The following is a 4,662-nucleotide window of genomic DNA, read 5'->3' as shown; positions in this document are numbered from 1 at the left end:
TAGATGAACGAACGTCTCTCCACATGCTCATTTCTGAGAGATAAGTGTGTGTGAAAGCCGTCCTTCAACTAGCTTGTTGGGAACAAAGATTCTTTTCAGTTGCAAACTCCACTCCATACATAAATATGGGGAGGTACTAGCTCCAAACTCGTTTTACAGAGAAAACTGCAGGAAATTCAAACCGGCACTAGGAAACAGCATGAGAAAGCAGAGTAAAAGTTTCTATAGCAACCAGTTCCATTTGTGCTAGATGAACGAACGTCTCTCCACATGCTCATTTCTGAGAGATAAGTGTGTTTGAAAGGCGTCCTTCAACTAGCTTGTTGGGAACACAAAGTTTCTTTTCAGTTGCAAACTCCACTCCATATATATATATGGGGAGGTACTAGCTCCAGCTCGGTTTTACAGTGAAAACTGCAGGAACTTCAAACCGGCCCTAGGAAACAGACTGAGAATCCAGAGTAAAAGTTTCTCCTGCAACCTGTTCCCTTTGTGCTAGATGAAGGAACGTCTCTCCACATACTCAGTTCTGAGAGATAATTGTGTGTGAATGCCGGCCTTCACATATCTTGTTGGGAACACAAAGTTTCTTTTTAGTTGCAAACTCCACTCCATACATATATATGGGGAGGTACTAGCTCCAAATCTGTTTTACAGTGAAAAATGCAGGAACTTCAAACAGGCACTAGGAAACAGAGTGAGATACCAGAGTAAAAGTTTCTCCTACAACCTTATCCATTTCTGCTAGATGAAGGAAAGTTTCTCCACATGCTAAGTTCCGAGAGATAAGTGTGTGTGAAACCCGAACTTCACCTAGCTTGTTGGGAACACAAAGTTTCTTTTCAGTTGCAAATTCCACTCAATACATACATATGGGGAGGTACTAGCTATAACTCGGTTTTACAGTGAAAACTGCAGGAACTTCAAACAGGCACTAGGAAAAAGACTGAGAAAACTAAGTAAAAGTTTCTACTACACCCCGTTACCTTTCTGCTAGATGAACGAAAGTCTCTCCACATGCTCAGTTCTGAGAGATAAGTGTGTGTGAAAGCCGTCCTTCACGTAGCTTGTTGGAAACACAAAGTTTCTTTTCAGTTGCAAAATCCACTCCATACATATATATGGTGAGGTACAAGCTCCAACTCGGGATTACAGTGAAAACTGCAGGAACTTCAAACCGGCACTAGGAAACAGACTGAGAAACCAGAGGAAAATTTTCCCCTGCAACCCGTTCTCTTTGTGCTAGATGAACGAACGTCTCTCCACATGCTCAGCTCTGAGAGATAAGTGTGTGTAAAAGCCGTCCTTCACATAGATTGTTGGTAACACAAAGTTTCTTTTCAGTTGCTAACTCCAATCCATACATATATATGGGGAAGAACTAGATCCAACTCGGTTTTACAGGGAAAACTGAAGGAACTTCAAACCGGCTCTAGGAAACAGACTGAGAAAGCAGAGTAAAAGTTTCTCCTACAACCAGTTCCCTTTCTGCTAGATGAATGAACGTCTCTCCACATGCTCAGTCCTGAGAGGTATGTGTGTGTGAAAGCCGTCCTTCACCTAGCTTGTTGGGAACACAAAGTTTCTTTTCAGTTGCAAACTCCAATCCATACACATATATTGGGAGGTATTGGCTCCAACTCGGTTTTACAGTGAAAACTGCAGGAACTTCAAACCGGCACTAGGAAACACACTGAGAAAGCAGAGCAAAAGATTCTCCTGCAACCAGTTCCCTTTCTGCTAGATGAACGAATGTCTCCCCACATGCTCAGTCCTGAGAGATATCTGTGTGTGAATGCCGTCCTTCACCTACCTTGTTCGGAACACAAAGTTTCTTTTCAGTTGCAAACTCCACTCCATACATATACATGGGGAGGTACTAGCAATAAATCGGTTTTACAGTGATAAATGCAGGAAATTCAAACCGGCACTAGGAAACATAGTGAGATACCAGAGTAAAAGTTTCTCCTACAACCTGATCCCTTTCTACTAGATGAACGAAAGTCTCTCCACATGCTCAGTTCTGAGAGATAAGTGTGTGTGAAACCCGACATTCACCTAGCTTGTTGGGAACAAAAAGTATCTTTTCAGTTGCAAATTCCACTCCATACATATATATGGGGAGGTACTAGCTATAACTCGGTTTTACAGTGAAATCTGCAGGAACTTCAAACCGGCACTAGGAAACAGACTGAGAAAACCAAGTAAAAGTTTCTACTACAACACGTTCCCTTTCTGCCTGATGAACGAACGTCTCTCCACATGCTCATTTCTGAGAGATAAGAGTGTGTGAAAGCGGTCCTTCAACTAGCTTGTTGGGAACACAAAGATTCTTTTCAGTTGCAAACTCCACTCCATACATAAATATGGGTAGGTACTAGCTCCAACTCCGTTTTACAGAGAAAACTGCAGGAACTTCAAACCGGCCCTAGGAAACAGACTGAGAAACCAGAGTAAAAGTTTCTCCTGCAATCTGTTCCCTTTGTGCTAGATGAAGGAACGTCTCTCCACATACTCAGTTCTGAGAGATAAGTGTGTGTGAATGCCGGCCTTCAACTAGCTTGTTGGGAACACAAAGTTTCTTTTCAGTTGCAAACTCCACTCCATAAATATATATGAGGAGGTACAATCTCCAACTCGGTTTCACAGAGAAAAATGCAGGAACTTCAAACCGGCACTAAGAAACAGACTGAGAAACCAGAGTAAAAGTTTCTCCTACAACCCGTTCTCTTTCTGTTAGATGAACGAACGTCTCTCCACATGCTCAGTTCTGAGAGATAAGTGTGTGTGAAAGCCGTCCTTCACCTAGCTTGTTGGGAACACAAAGTTTCTTTTCAGTTGCAAACTCCACTCCATACATATATATGGGGAGTTACAGGCTCCAACTCGTTTTTACAGTGAAAACTGCAGGACCTTCAAACCGGCACTAGGAAACAGACTGAGAATCCAGAGTAAAAGTATCACCTGCAAACCGTTCCCTTTGTGCTAGATGAATGAACGTCTCTCACATTCTCAGTTCTGAGAGATGTGTGTGTGTGAAAGCTGTCCTTCACCTAGCTTGTTGGGAACACAAATTTTCTTTTCAGTTGCAAACTCCACTCCATATATATATATGGGGAGGTACAAGCTGCAACTCGGTTTTACAGTGAAAACAGCAGGAACTTCAAACCAGCACTAGGAAACAGACCGAGAAACCAGAGTAAAAGTTTCTCCTACAACCCGTTCCCTTTCTGCTAGATGAACGAACGTCTCTCCACATGCTGAGTTCTGAGAGAAAAGTGTGTGTGAAAGCCGACCTTCACCTAGGTTGTTCGGAACACAAAGTTCTTTTCAGTTGCATACTCCAATCCATACATATATATTGTGAGGTACTAGCTCCAACTAGGGTTTACAGTGAAAACTGAAGGAACTTCAAACCGGCACTAGGAAACAGACTGAGAAACCAGAGTAAAAGTTTCCCCTACAACCCATTCCCTTTGTGCTTGATGAACGAACGTTGTCCACATGCTCAGTTTTGAGAGATAATTGTGTGTGAAAGCCGTCCTTCACCTAGCTTATTGGGAACACAAAGATTCTTTTCAGTTGCAAACTCCACTCCATATATATATATGGGGAGGTACAAGCCCCAACTCGGTTTTACAGTGAAAAATGCCAAAACTTAATACCGGCACTAGGAAACAGACTGAGAAACCAGAGTAAATGTTTCTCCTGCAACCCGTTCCCTTTGTGCTAGATGAACGAACGTCTCTGCACATGCTCAGTTCTGAAAGATATGTGTGTGTGAAAGCCGTCCTTCACCTAGCTTGTTGGGAACACAAAGTATCTTTTCAGTTGCAAATTCCACGCCATACATATATATGGGGAGGTACTATCTATAACTCGGTTTTACAGTGAAAACTGCAGGAACTTCAAACCGGCACTAGGAAACAGACTGAGAAAACCAAGTAAAAGTTTCTACTACAACCCGTTCCCTTTCTGCTAGATGAACGAACGTCTCTCCACATGCTCATTTCTGAGAGATAAGTGTGTGTGAAAGCCGTCCTTCAACTAGCTTGTTGGGAACACAAATTTTCTTTTCAATTGCAAATTCCACTCCATATATATATATGGGGAGGTACTAGCTGCAAATCGGTTTTACAGTGAAAACAGCAGGAACTTCAAACCGGCACTAGGAAACAGACCGAGAAACCAGAGTAAAAGTTTCTCCTACAACCCGTTCCCTTTCTGCTAGATGAACGAACGTCTCTCCACATGCTCAGTTCTGAGAGAAAAGTGTGTGTGAAAGCCGACCTTCACCTAGCTAGTTGGGAACACAAAGTACTTTTCAGTTGCATAGTCAACTCCGTACATATATATTGTGAGGTACTAGCTCCAACTCGGTTTTACAGTGAAAACTGCAGGAACTTCAAACCGGCTCTAGGAAACAGACTGAGAAAGCAGAGTAAAAGTTTCCCCTGCAAACCGTTCCCTTTGTGCTAGATGAACGAACGTCTGTCCACATGCTGAGTTCTGAGAGATAAGTGTGTGTGAAAGCTGTACTTCAACTAGCTTGTTGGGAACACAAAGTTCTTTTCAGTTGCAAACTCCACTCCATACATATATATGGGGAGGTACTAGCTCCAACTCGGTTTTAAAGTGAAAACTGCAGGAACATCAACCCGG

Source organism: Camelus dromedarius, unplaced genomic scaffold, assembly GCF_036321535.1.
Source record: "Camelus dromedarius isolate mCamDro1 unplaced genomic scaffold, mCamDro1.pat HAP1_SCAFFOLD_123, whole genome shotgun sequence".
Classification (NCBI taxonomy): Eukaryota; Metazoa; Chordata; class Mammalia; order Artiodactyla; family Camelidae; genus Camelus; species Camelus dromedarius.
This window is presented reverse-complemented; position numbering follows the sequence as displayed.